This window comes from Erinaceus europaeus, chromosome 8 (genome assembly GCF_950295315.1).
Source record: "Erinaceus europaeus chromosome 8, mEriEur2.1, whole genome shotgun sequence".
Classification (NCBI taxonomy): domain Eukaryota; kingdom Metazoa; phylum Chordata; class Mammalia; order Eulipotyphla; family Erinaceidae; genus Erinaceus; species Erinaceus europaeus.
Window position 1 is genome coordinate 79,820,044 of NC_080169.1, and position 15,176 is coordinate 79,835,219.

General features: G+C 36.3%; 1 protein-coding gene and 1 non-coding gene across 6 annotated transcripts in view; both read right to left on the reverse strand.

The window, feature by feature from the left end:
- Window positions 1–15,176, reverse strand: part of IMMP2L (inner mitochondrial membrane peptidase subunit 2) — a 777,851-nt gene that overhangs the window by 222,431 nt on the left and 540,244 nt on the right. The gene's annotated exons all lie outside the window — the stretch shown is intronic.
- Window positions 745–846, reverse strand: LOC132540036 (U6 spliceosomal RNA). The gene has a single exon (XR_009551316.1). It is a non-coding gene; the product is annotated as a U6 spliceosomal RNA (small nuclear RNA).

Sequence of the window (15,176 nt, forward strand, 5' to 3'; positions counted from 1 at the left end):
TTTGAAATTTTATGTGCATTTTCATGGATTAATATGTGATGTTTGAAATCTAATTTGTAAAAATGCAATGGTTTGTCATTATAAGTTTTTTCCCAATTGTAATTCCCATCAGATTGACATGGACATTAAAACTGGAAGATAAGTATTTGATTAATCCTATCAATGCTGAGTGTCAATGAGATTGTAACCCAAAGAAAGGTTTTAAGAGCATTGTTGGGTTTGACAGAAATAACATAGTTAATATCATGTAGTAAGTAGAAATTCTTATATAGCTATGTTTATATTTGACAAACCAAACTTGTCAGCTATATTTTATGAAGAGCTTTGGAAAGCATTACTAAACTTTCCATTAAGACTGGGCCTGACAAATAAACAACAAAAACTATTCTATTTGGGGCATGAATGAGTGTCTAAAATATAACTTGTGGGGTGTCTTACTAATTTTTTCACTAACTTTTTTATTTTCTGCATCTTGTCTTTTTTTTTTTATTTCTGTCTATCATCTTTCTTATTTTGGCTCCATTGAGAGAGGCATGTCACAAAAGCAACACCTGTCACTTTATAGGTTAAGAAAGTTGAAACATTTGTATTCAATGTCTTAAATAATAATTATCTTTAATCTTTGTTCTTTCATTTTTTTGGGGAAAAACAAAGACATCATTGAGCTAAATATAGAAGCAACAATAAAAAACTTATAGAAGAAGATTGAAGTGATATACACATTGCAAAATCTTTTCTTATTATTTTAATATGGAATGCTTCAAGAATGTGGGTGTCATCCTTCTGCAGGGGCCATAATAATTTTCTCTGTATCGTTCCAATTTTAGTGTACTGCCAAAGTAAACATACAAAATCTTTTTCAAATATTTATTTCTCCAGTGAGGATTGGTCATAAATTGTGAAAATGTATTAATACCTCTATCTGATTCCAACCTCTATTTGAAAGCCTATATTCTTTTCTTTTCTTTCTTTCTTTTTTTTTTTTTGTCATCATGAGAGATGTGCTGATCCTGGTTGCCTTTTCAGACAGAAACAGATAGAGAGGCAAGGGGAGAGAGAAAGATTTCACAGCACTGAAGTTTCTCCCAATGTGGTGAGATTTGGACTATAACCGGGTCTCATACATGGTGAGGCAGGCACCCTCCCAAATGAGCTGTCATACCAGCACTTCCTGTATAATTATTGTTTTAAAAAATAAAAACAAAAACACATTAGAGGGGGTGGGACAGTGGAGCACCAGTTAAGCACACATAGTAGAAAGCATAAGGACCGTGCAAGGATTGTGGTTGGAGCCCCTGGTTCTCCACCTGCAGGGGGTCACTTCACAAGTGGTGAAGCAAAACTGCAGGTGTCTTTCTCTCCCTCTCTATCTCCCCCTCCCACTCTCAATCTCTCTCTGTCCTATCCAATAAAATGGAAAAAATGGCACCAGGAGCATTAGTAGTGCAGTCACCCAGCTCCAGTGACGACCCTGGAGGCAAAAAAAACCAAAAACAAACAAACAAAAACACATTAGAGCTGCTCCTTCAAAAGATTGTCCATATTATTTCATTGAAGTAAAATTATAAAACTGAATCAGGTCATATATCCAAGTACACACTTCCGGGAAGAAGCCATTTATTGAAACTCTCTAGGGCAACATTTGACTACAGCTATATCACTAGCTACTCAAAATCAAGTAGTTTTTTTTTTAGTTCATATTGCACAAGTGTTCATATTGGGCTGGGTGAGGATGGGAAATACACAGACCATCAAAATTTGCAACTGTGTCAACCATCTCACTAGAGAATCCTGAGGCTGAATAGACATGAAGACCTAGAAAGTCTCTGGATTCTGGAGGTGTGAAACAAAATGAAACAAATTGGTGAGCACCATGAAGCAGTTAGCACTCAAGGGTCTGTACCTCAAAATACTCTACTATGACTTATATAAAAGTATGCTTTGTGGGAGCTAATTTATATTTGAAAAGAGATGAACAGCTTATATCAAACACTTTAATTTTCTTGTCTTGTAAGTTAAGGTTATCTTAATTGTCACAAATTAAAATTCAGTATCAATTTCAACAAATGAATGAAAGTCATACTTTAGACAGGATTTTAGCAACTTAAGTTTCTTAAGGAAACAGTAGGCTGTGACTATCCTTCAATAACCCAGATTTACTTATTTAATTTGAAAAGTCATGGGAGAGTGCCTTTAATTCTCTAAAACAGGTGCCCAGAGCTTAATACTCTTTAATCATAATCATGCAATTAAGGCTTGAGTCTCAGTCCCACTGGGGAAGCTTTCACACTATGGTGTCTCTCCCTCTCTGTTAGCAATTGCCCCATTCTCCAAAGGGAAGCTGGATCAACCTACTCTGCCATTCAAGAAAAACTGGCCCTGAAATGAGTGCAGCCTAGAATGTTCCTCGTTGTGACCATGGGCTGCAAGCTAAGACTGATAGGCTCCTGTGCTAAATATGAATAGATATGGGTCCCAGGTCAAATCAATGGGGTTTACAGTTAACAGTATTTATATACTTTCCTCATGTTTGGGAGCTACTCTCTGCTCTAATCCAGCTTTTTTTTGGCCTATTCCTAACTTTTATATTATCTTCCCAGATAATACTTTTAGTCCACATGAATGTTAGCTATCAGGCTCAGGCAAAAATTACTAAAGTCATAGGCCCCTTGGAACATATCTAAAAGAGACTTCTTAGTTTCTTCCCACAAAAAGACCCCAGTTTAATTTGATCTATTCTTTCCTTTGTGTTCCTGTTTATTAAACTATTTGTCCTGCTTTATATCTTAATGCCTTTCAGCCACCAACTTGCAAACAGTACCATGATGCCATCCTGACTTACTTGGGTAGATGACCTCACCAATGTTTCCTGAAACCCCACCTTCCCAGAGTCCTACCCCATTACAGAAAGACAGAAACAGGCTGGCAGTATGGATCTACCTGTCAACATCCATGTTCAACAGAGAAGCAATTACAGAAGCCAGACCATCCACCTTCTATACCCCAAAAAGAATTTTGGTCCAAATTCCAGAGGAATAAAGAATAGGGAAGCTTCTAATGGAGGGGATGGGATACAGAACTGTAGTGGTGGGAACTGTATAGAATCGCACTCCTGTTATGCTACAATCTTGTTAATCATTATTAAATCACTAATTAAAAAAATCTTACAAAGCACTACAAGTAAAATTTAAAATATTTAACAGTATTTTGATAAAGGACTGACCATTGAGAAAAAAGGTAGGCTATAGGTGTATCTCTTGGGAATACGGTGTACTAGGGAATACTGTCTTAGTGGCTGAACATCGGCCTTTTCAAGGAACCTCTGTGTACATATACTCAGGTACTGTCAAGAGAAAAACAGAAACAAAGAGCCATCCTTTCTTTATTTACCTACTAAGATTTCAGTAATTATGGTCTAAATTTTTTTCTTCTCAGCTCATGATAACCCAACCAACCACCAAAATAAAACATAATTGGGCCATATATTTCCATATTTCAAATTTACACTCTAAAACTTTATTTCTGTCAGTCTGAGAATCACAAACTAGACCAAGTAGATTATCTTCTGAGACAATTTATGTAAGTTTCCATTACTTTGATAGTTTAACAGAGGATTAAAATACGATTCCATCTTTTATACTCAGATCTCTATGACCTTAGATATGATCATCTTACACTGTTTAGTAGAAGATATGGAAATACAGCTTTGCAGGGGTAGTATGACGTGCCAGCTTGTACTCTGATACAATAAAACCTGTTCTTTGAAACTGTAGGAAAATAAATGTATCACATAACCTCAATGTTTTAACATTTTATTTTATTTGAGACATTTGATGTTATTGACAGAAAAGCTTGGATTATTAAAGGAGAATCTCTAAAAGCAATCTCCTTACTGCCTTAAGATCAAACTTTAGAAAAGATATTGTGTTATCAAGCTAAAACAACGAGTATTTTAAACGCAAAAAAAAAAAATGAAGTACATAAAGCAAAAATGAGGTTTTTCAGACTGTCTTTAAAACTTGTGAGAACTGTGGTGCAGGTAGGAGGGGAAAAGTTTCCAGAGCAGTGAAGTAGTGTTGCTGTTGTCTTTCCTTTTTGTTGTTTCTCTCTGTGTGTCTCTTACCCTCTATCAGAGCAGAAATGAATAAAAATTCTCTCCAACTCAAAAAAATCTATATAAGACAAAGCAGAAGATTGATATGTAGATAATAAAAGGATGGGCTATAGTATCAGGGAATGCAGGGTAGAGCAGGCTTAATAAACATAAAGTAAAGGAATGCCTGGCTCCCAGAGGCGGGAAGATGAAGGATGTTTTTGTGGGGCAGGGAAGACTTAAATGACTGCCAACCTTTTGAGGTTCATGTGTCCCCCACTTTTGCTCAAGCCCTCTGTAGAGAGAGACACTAACCAGGATGGACTCACCTCTCAGGTCAAGCTCTGCCAGGCTCCACCACATCCCCACAACCTCCCTACACAGTAACAATGAACTGCAGGTTCCAATCAGCCCCATGATTACAATGCTAGGACATATATATATATATATATATATGACCTTCATTACAGAACTAAAAGTGTTGCATAAGATAATATGCACTTCTGTTAAAATATGACTTCGTTTAACTGTAAGTTGATATAAATGTTTTGGTACATTTAAGGTAGGCTAGGCTGCCACAATGTTAAGTAGGTTACATGCTCACAACAAACACGATTTTTCTAAATATTTAATATTAATTATTTTAGTTCTGACCTAACTAAATGATGAATACCAAGAGGGCAGGTTTCCTATAGTTAGCTTTTTGTGAGCAACCTCAAGTAGTAGAAAGAGCATAAGCATTGGAATCAAATTAATTAGCTTTGATCTTTTGCCTTGAATAATACGTTCTTCCCTGTCAGTTTCCAAATCCAAATCTTGATTACCAAGTATAATTCAGGATCCTCCTAAATACATGATACTCTTAACAAACTTCTCAAACCTATCAACTCTTTCTTAGCTATCCTAATACTAAGAATGACTTTTTTGTATTTTTTGCACTTGCTTTTTTAAAAATTTATTTATAAAATAAAAAAATAGAAAATATTAATAAAACCATAGGATAAGAGGGGTAAAATTCCACACATTTCCCACCACCAGAGTTCCATATCCCATCCCCTCCACTGGAAGCTTTCCAAGTCTTAATCTCTTTGGTAGTATGGACCCAGGATCATTATGGAGTGCAGAAGGTGGAAGGTCTGGCTTCTGTAATTGCTTCTCTACTGGACCTGAACATTGGCAGGTCAATCCATATTCCCAGCCTGTTTCTACTTTCCCTAGTGGGGCAGGGCTCCAGAGCAACCTCTGAGGTGTAGCTCATTTTTCAACAGGCTTTTCTTTCTTTTTTTTTAATATTTTATTTTATTTATTTATTCCCTTTTGTTGCCCTTGTTGTTTTATTGTTGTAGTCGTCGTTGTTGGATAGGACAGAGAGAAACGGAGAGAGGAGGGGAAGACAGAGAGGGGGAGAGAAAGATAGACACCTGCAGACCTGCTTCACCACCTGTGAAGCGACTCCCCTGCCGGTGGGGAGCCGGGGTTCGAACCGGGATCCCTATGCCGGTCCTTGTGCTTTGTGCCACCTGCGCTTAGCCCGCTGCGCTACAGCCGACTCCCCTCAACAGGCTTTTCTGACCCATACGAATTGATACTTCATCTGCTGATAGCAACCTAATTAATGCAACTAATACCACCTGTACATGTTTCACTTCAGAACGTGTCCACAGTCGACAGGCCTAAGATGTCAACCCTTCGGCTCCAGTACTCTGGTAAAACCATTCTTAGCTCATAGGACTCCTTAATTCCATTTCAGGTAATGTACTTCCTAACAAAGCCCCAACACCTAGATAAGTACCAGGCCCAAGAGACAGAGCACATATATCCATAAGTTAGGGGTATTACATACTTTAAAGGAAAAGTACACAATAGATTTCAGTGACCCAATAAGTGTAGCAAGCAAGTAGAAAGACAATATAAATTTAAATATATATTTAAAAATAGTTTCAACTTAGATCTAGATACTCTCCTCCCCTACTTCCTATTTCACTTCCCTCAATCACTCCAAGGCTAAGTTTGTCAAAGTAAGGACTATAAAAGCTGGATAAGAGCAAGAAACTGGCATACTTTAATGATGGCTCTTTGCCTTACTACTGGGCCACCTCATCTCCCAAGGCCCTAGTCAGGGAATCCTGGGATTCCCACACAGATTAAAACTCCAAATCACAATAAATCATTCTCTACTTGAAAACAGATGTTTATTCTCTGTTTTAGGGGTACAGAGAAAAATAGATTTATTTTACCTGAACTTACTTCCTTGGGTTCCTACAGTCTTAAAAAAATCAGAAAATTCTAAAGTTCTGGTTGATAGGAATAAATAATAGTTATATGAAGTACATTTTATACACATTTTGGTGTTCTTTCTTTTTCTTATATTGAAGAGAATTTTCTCCCTAATTTTCATGCAATAAGATGAAAATGCATATTTCATAATTAAAAGTAAATTTCATGAGTTACACTGGATTAGCAAAATCCTATGAATTGTTTACATAGTACTGGTATTTCAAACCACATCATTTAGAATGATCAATGCAAAGTCTACAAGAGATTAATAAATAATAATGCTCTGTACATATAAGAAAATGTTACGGCCCTGGCAAAGTCTCCCAGGTCAAGAAAGGTATAGGCCACTTCTACTTTTTGAGCATCTGATATAAGTAAAGTGAGGAAGGGCCAAAACACAATTACATATAGAGTGATATATTCTGTATATTTACATTTAAAAACTGAACACATTAAATATCTCAGAATGCAATGTTAACTGTGCCACTCACAAAATACTTATAATTTGCTATCATGTTCTATAATTTCCTAAAGATGGCTTGGTCTGATAATAGAAACAAAGTTTAAAGTTTTTGGTGACTGTCGTCTGTCAATCTTTTCAGTGTAATGGTAATAGCAAAACCCCTCATTTTAGGTGTTTTATAAATGGAAATTCATATCTGCAGAGCCATTATGGCCCACCCTATCATGAACCTGGCACTTGTCTTTAGGAAAAGAACATGGAAAAACCTTTTAATTCTTTTTTTTTTTTTGGCTCCACAGTTATCACTGGGGCTCTGTGCCAGCACTACGAATCCACTGCTCCTGGAGGCCATTTTTTCCCATTTTTGTTGCCTTTGTTGTGGTTGTTATTGTTGTTATAGCTGTTGTTGTTGTTGGATAGGACAGAGAGAAATTGAGAGAGGAGTGGAAGACAGAGAGGAAGAGAGAAAGACAGACACCTGCAAACCTGCTTCACCACTTGTGAAGAGACCCCCCCCCCCCAAAGGTGGAGAGCCAGGGGCTCGAACCGGGATTCTTAAGCCAGTCTTTGCACTTTGTGCCATGTGCGCTTAACCTGCTGCACTACCGCCCAGCCCCCAAACTTCTAATTCTTAAAAGTCATATCTTCTTTAGACTCTGCTAATTATGTGAGAATGTACAGCTCTAAAAACAATAACTACCAGGCCAGTAAAATACCTCAAATTGATAGTGTGATGTTTTGTCATGTTCAAAACCTGTGTTTGAGCCTGAGCTCCACTGCACTGGAGAAAGCTGAGGCTCTGTAGTCTCTTTCACTCTTTGCTACTTTTTTCCTCTCTATTTGAAAAAGTTCTCCTGGAGCACTGATGAACAAACAAACAAACAACCCCCCAAAAAAAACCTCCAGTAATAACTACAACTACCATAGCTTCCATTTATCTATGAATCAAAACACATCTTGTAAGAGACAGAGCACATGTATCCAGAAGTTAAGGGAAAATATATACCTTAAAGCAAAAGTACACAATTGTTTTCAACAGTAACATCTTCCCCATGACCCAGAGGATTACTTCTTAATCTCACCTACCCACTTATCTCCAAATTTAGATCACACTGTCCTTGTCTTTGCTTTCATTGAGAACATTCACTCTGGATGGAAAACCTTTCACATTTCTGGCAGTCAGATCCTATCCACTGACCAAAGACTTTCTTAAGCATTCTTTCTTTTTATGAAAATGTTACCATCACAGACACTTTAAACAATGATTACAGCTCATAAAATTTTCATTTCATAAAGTATATGATATAATTACATGTCTTTATTTTATTTACCCAATAGATTGTGTATATTGAAAGCCTAGTAGACATTTCATTAATATGTACATTACCTGTGCCCTCTAGCATAATGCATTTCACATGCTTGAAATCTTATAAATATGTGTGTCAATCAAAAATTATAGTAACCAGAGACTTTGGCTTACTGAAGTAAGTTTTTCTAGCAGTTTTGGTAACTTTAATACCCAACCATGTATTAAACCATATATTTAACAGCTGAGTTATTAATAAACATGATAAATAATCATAGGTAGATTCACTACCCACAGCCAGCATACTAGACATAAAATATATAATGCATAAATTTTAAACAAAGAAAGTAGTAGTAATCACCAATAATGCCATCAGCCTTCAAAAGCAAGATAAATCATAATCACAATATAGTTTAATTTCCCACACAGAATCCAAGGCATATTTGAAATTCAAATAAAGATGTATTACTTTTTTTTTTTTTTACTTAACTGAGTTCCTAAATGTCTTGGCAAGAGCTTTATAATATATAACAGATTCATTAAGGAGTTTAATCAGATCACTCAAGCATTTGTTCATATGGAAAGTTCATCCAAATGTATCAAAACTCTTAGCCAATATCAATATAACTATAATTAAGAATATATTCAGAAATAATGCCATAATTAATGCTTATTCAAACTGCCAACTTCTTGGCAAATAAATTAATGTTGTCCTTGTAGGCCACTTGTATTTAATCTCTGGAGTTAAAATAAATTGGCTAAGTTCCAACAACAAATCACTTAGGAGAGAAAAAGATCATTTCTGCAGTGAGAATTCACTACTTCAAAGTGTATAGATAATGTAGAAAATAATAACCCACTTATACTTACTCAGCTCTCAATTTAATCTTTTTATATAAAAACTAAAATGTGTCGTTGTGTATGTATGTGTAGTACTAGGGAATGAAACCAGGGCTTGTTGGCACATGCAATTTTGCCTAGTCACCGTTTTTCCTTTATGTTCTGAGAGAAAGAGAGAGAGGAGAAAATATGGGAAACATGAAAGAACTACTTTCTTATCTGTGGAGTTGCTATGATGTGGTCTCTTGTGCTTTGATAGATCAAATCCTGGACCTGACACATAGTAAACTATGCACTCAGCTCACTGATTACTTCCTGGGCCAAAAGTGCACATTTTAAAATCACAGGTAAAGTTATACAACAAATGAAGAAAGACGTATTCTAGCATTATAAAGAAGCATTAAGTAAAAAAAAAAAATAATTAAGAGGAAAAAGTTGATTTTTAATAACTTCTCTACTTTTCAACCAATGCCAGCTCTTCACAGTTCACAAAAATAGACATTAAGTTATTTTAATGACTGAAATGTCAAGGTAAAGGAAACATCATCATAGCATTGTTTCTCTCTCTCTCTCTCCTCTTTATTCTTGAAAGTTATTATAATTTCACAATGAATCAAATACCGAGGCTTATCTCACTGTTCTTTCTTCTTTAGAAATTCTATCGTTAGTGGCTGTTCCTTTCCTTCACGAAACAAAATATTATCAACATTGGGAGTGGGGTCAAGATGGCAGCTTGAAGACAGCAACTAGACAGATTCTCAAAAAACAAACAAATAAACAAACAAAAAAAAACCTGCCTGAAATCCTTGGAATTCCAAGTGGGAGTAGGATTTCAAGGCCAGTAAGAGATAAACTATAGAGGAGGGAACAAAGAGGAACCATGATGGAATACTACAAAAGGAAGTTAAAAGAACAAAGAAAAACTAAGCACCACCAAGCTATAGATGCTACCAAGACACAAACCTCACTTCCCTGGACAGACGACCTCACCAATGTGTCCTGGAACCCCACTTCCCCACAGCTCTACCCCACTAGGGAAAGATAGAAACAGGCTGAGAGTATGGATTGATCTGTCAATGCCCATGTCCAGCAGAGAAGCAATTACAGAAATCAGACCTCTCACCTTCTGCACCCCATAAATATCTTTGGTCTATACTCCCAGAGGGATAAAGAATAGGGACTCTTCCAGTGGAGGGGATGGGATACAAAAATGTGGTGGTGGGAATTGTATGGGATTGTATCCCTTTTATCCCACAATCTTGTTGGTCATTATTAAATCCTAATAAAAAAGAAAAATAAATAACCTAAATTTCTAAACCTATATATATGTGTGTATATATATATATATATATATATATATATATATATATATATACACACATATGTATAGATATAGATAGATACATAATGAACATGATGAAGACCTGTAGGGAATATGGGTTATTGTTATTATTATTATTATTATAGCCTATTAAAGCATTGCATAGGTATGCTGAGTTTTGCTGCTGGTACTGTTGTTCCTCTCCTTTTATGTCTACTTCCTCAGTACCCAGTTCCTACCCAAAGTTGACTCTTCTTTCTGCCTCAACACTTCCATGCCTTCAATTATCAAATTCACATAATATGTTAAATATTTATTTATTTATCTTCATTCAGTTATCACTTGGGCTTGGTGCCTATATGGATCCACCACTACCAGCAGCACCAAGCCTCAACAATAACTCTGGAGACAAAAAAAAAAATGTTGAAAAGTTTTATTTGTCACTACCTATTTCATTTTTATCCGAAAAGAGTTATTACTGGGGTTAGGTACCTGCATGATGACTCCACCATTCCTTGCGATCATTTTATTTTTTCTATTTATTTTTCTTAAAGAGAAAATTAGAGAATGGGAAGAGAGAGAGAGAGAAAGAAACCTACAGTGTTGTTCCATTGCTTGTGAATTCAGCTTCCCCTTCTATAAGAAAGGATGGGACCCAGCTCCTCCTCTCACATGGTAATGTGCCATTTCTACCTGGTGTGTCAAAGCCTAACACCACATCTATAAGTTAATCAATTTATTATATATATTTTTAAAGATCTTATTTATTTTTCATGAGAAATGATAGGAGGAAAGAAAGTAAGAAAGAAAGAACCAGACATCACTCTGGTACACAAACTGACAGGGATTGAACTCGGGACTTACACTTGAAAGTCCAAAGCTTTATCCTCTGTGCCACCTCCCGGACCACAGCTAATCCATTCCTAATGTCTGTCTTACATTAATATTCTGTTGAATAGCTCTGATTTTTCACTCATTCTATAAATATTCACTGCTATCCTCTCTCATCACAAAAATTGTATAGAGAAGTTACATACCTGACTTTTTACTACTCAACCCAAATGATCTTTGCTCAGGTACAGATTAATTCCCTATATTTCCCTTTGTCACATGTCATAGCAATTAGGTTTATTCTTAACACATCTGTTCTTTGGATTCTTTATCTCACATTGATTCTAAAATGAGATGTTATTTCTGAAAGCCCACTATCATTTTATTCTTTCTAACAACAGAAAGAAAGAAAAAAGGCTCAATTAATGAAAATATTTCCTAGTCTCCCTTATTGCTAAGTATGACCATATGACACTATTTTGGTCAGTGGAATATAAGCAAGAGTCACCGTATAGCTCCAGATTTTGCTTTGAAAAAGAAATATGTTCTCCACTTCTTTTCTATTTTCATCTTTGACCTCCAACTAGTCACAGACACCTTGGGAACTGGGGAATCAACAAGAAAGTCTACCGCTTCAACAACCTCTTGGATCAGTCATTCTGCCCTACCCACGTCCTTTCTGGCCCACCTATAATTGAATGTTTTGTGTTGGAAAAATACACTTCTACCCAGTAAGCCTTAGATCTTTTGGTTTTTGTTAAAGTAGTCCATATGACAGGCTATATAATAAATAGACACAGTCTTTTCAACACCTCTCTTGTGAACATGGATGACATGTGTGTCTCAGGAAGTACTATATAGTAAGAAGGGGTTGAGCACTAATACTCCTAAGCTTCTAAAGCCAGGAGAAAGGTTTAATTGGTATTACATAACAAAGAACATGATGCAAGAAATAGAGGAACACATTTTCAGTTTGGACCTTAATAAGAAAATAAACCTTTCTAGAAAAAGGCCCACAGCTATAGTACATTCAAGGTAGATAGAAAATTAGATAGCTACAACAATCACACAATTTCTATTACAAAATAAATAAATGAAGAAGAAGAAGAAGAAGAAGAAGAAGAAGAAGAAGAAGAAGAAGAAGAAGAAGAAGAAGAAGAAGAAGAAGAAGAAGCATTTTGAAGAGCACGAGAGAGAAGTAAAACTCCTAAGTATCAATCATTTGCTAAAATAAATTCTTAGAAGTTAAAAATAAGGATCAGGGAAAACAGACACCAAAATCCCCACACAGACTAACATAGTTATATTGGGCTGTAGGGGAAATCATGACACATTTTTGCACAGAAAAACATAGATAAGGAGGGCAAGCTGTGGCGCACCTAGGTAAGCACATGCATTATAGTGCCCAAAGATGCAGGTTCAAGCCTCTGGTACCCACCTGCAGGGGGAAAGCTTTGCAAATGGTGAAGCAGTGCTTCAGGTGTCTCTCTGTCTCTCTCACTCACTATATCCCTCTCAATTTCTCTCCATATAATAATAAATAAATACAAATTAAAAAATAAAATGAGATAAATACATAGATGGGGCCATGCAATAGCACACTTAGTTGAGTGTGTACATTACCATGGCCAAGAACTAGGGTTTAAGTCCCTGGTCCCTACCTCAAGAGGGGAAGTTTCACAAGCACATACCTGTACATCTACAGGTATCTGTCTTCCTCCCTATCTTCTCCTACTGCGTCAATTTCTCTCTGTCCTATCTGGTAAATAAAAAGAAAAATATAAACAAAATATATCATGATCTTTCTGACAACCCAGTATTATTCCCAAGTATTATGGGGAAAATATGGAATTGAAAAAGTGCAAGAAAAAAGAACATAAAGAGGATCAGAACATAGAGGAGAGAAAGTAAGATAAACATCTTGACAATTTCTACAGTAACGGAAAATACTGAGTTATTATCCAAACCCCTCTGAAACATATTTGTATCTATGTAGTTATTGATCACTTTTGTGTTTATACTAAAGATGAGTTGTAAGAAATCTTATTTCCCAAATACTTATCATCAACAACGTAAAAAATATAAAAAAGATGATCAGGGAGATGTCAAATTATTTTTTCATGCCTGAGATAAGGAAACAATCATGTTCTTGTTAGTGAGTTTGGTTCAATAACAGATTTCAGCAAAGACTTTGTGTATTTTTTTTTCTGGTTTTAGCATCTAAGAACACAGTGCTTTCCTTTTCTTTTTTTCTTTCTTTTTTTTTCAAGTCTACAAAAATCGCAAGTCAGCCTACGAAATACTATACTTCCACTCTATTTTTTTCTAATCTTTATGCTCTTAGGCAAATGCATCAAAAGGTGTGTGTGTGTGTGTGTGTGTTTTACCTATACAAAATCCACCAGAAGTACTACACAAGCAAAGAAATATAATTCTGCAAGTTATATAATTTTCTGTGGTATTTACAAAATCCTGCTGTAAGAAATCTCTCCAGATGTAATACACACAAAAATCCCTTAGAGTGAAGCAGTAAAAACATGGGCTTTAGTATCACACAAACTTGGGGTTAAAATCCAGCTTTATCAGTGTAATAGGTGTGTGACTTTGAGCAACTTACAAACATTTCTAGAACTTGGTTCAGTCTACTAGAAAATTAGATAAGAAAAATAGCAACAGCAAACACACAGTTACATCTATTATAAGTGATATGATACCTTCAAAAAATGGAGGATTGAGATACACAACTCCTGACATATTTTGGACAATTAGTGAAGTCTTCTCTGGAGAACTGATATTGCAGTTAAGATCTGGTAGATTTCAGGGGTCAGTAAAGAAACTTCTTGGCAAAGAGAAGACTATGGAAAAACAGCTTCTGGTGGGCAAACTCATAAGCTATTGTTAAATGAATGTTTTGAAGCAGCAGAGTGACATGTTGGAGAATAGGTTCCACTGTCCCAGGAAGTCCAGGCCATTGTTCCCATGAGGTTCAAGCAGGTTGACCCTCAACTCTCCCTTAGGCTGAGAGAAGGGCAAGTTCCCCTGACCTCTTGATGGATGGCTTCCCCAGAAAGGGGGCTACCTTTCTACACATGCCTCTCCTTTTCCCCTTAAAACAAAGGCCATGAATTACTGCACATTGTGTTTGGCCTAACCTGAAAGATGCCACATATGCTCTCATTCAACTGCCCCCTCCCCCTCCCCCCCTTCTTCTGAAGTGCTTGTAATTTACCCTGAGGTGCCTGTAATTTACCCCCGAGGAAATATGCATTGTGAAGCTTGTGATCAAACCTTGTATGCTAATTCTTCATTTGTGATCAAATAGTTTATAGGTCAACATGCAGCTATGCATTGTGTTGCTCTGTGCTTGGGTTAATGATTACCTTGACCTTCTACCTGGGCAATGGGTATATGTACTTACTTTCTCTCTCAAATAAATGGATTGGCCTCCGAGGCTTTTCCCAGGGCTGACTGAGTATTTGTTTCCCAGCCCTTGACAAGCTGAGCTGCTCTGGGGCCCCTGGGGGCCACTCTTGACCTCTGTCTCCCAAAGGCAGGGAAGATGGGCAGATCCAGGGGTGGGCCTGCAACATGTACTTGATAAGCACTCTGTAAATGTTAGTTTTATCATCACTATTGAGAAACAATAGCTGGGATGAGTAGGTATTGCCTTAATTCTTGAACTAGTAAACAGCCTTTCTCTGTCTGAATGGACTACAAAAATACATGGGCCTTTTTCCCAATTTAATTTTTTAAATTTTAATTACTTTATGAGATGGAAATAGAGAAAAATGGGGAGGGGGTAGAGAAGTACTCTGTCACATATTGTGCTGGTTTCAAACTGAGGCCCTTGTGTTTTAAGTGTAAAGGTCTATCACTGCACCACCCACAAGACTGTTTTTCAGTGTTTAGATTTTGGAATAAGTGTAGATTCACTTGCAATTATTATAAATAAGATAGAAGTGATAGATCAAATGTTTCCCAAATGATAATCTACTTTTTAGTTTTTACTAGTGATTAATAACAGTTTAAAAGATCATAAGATTAT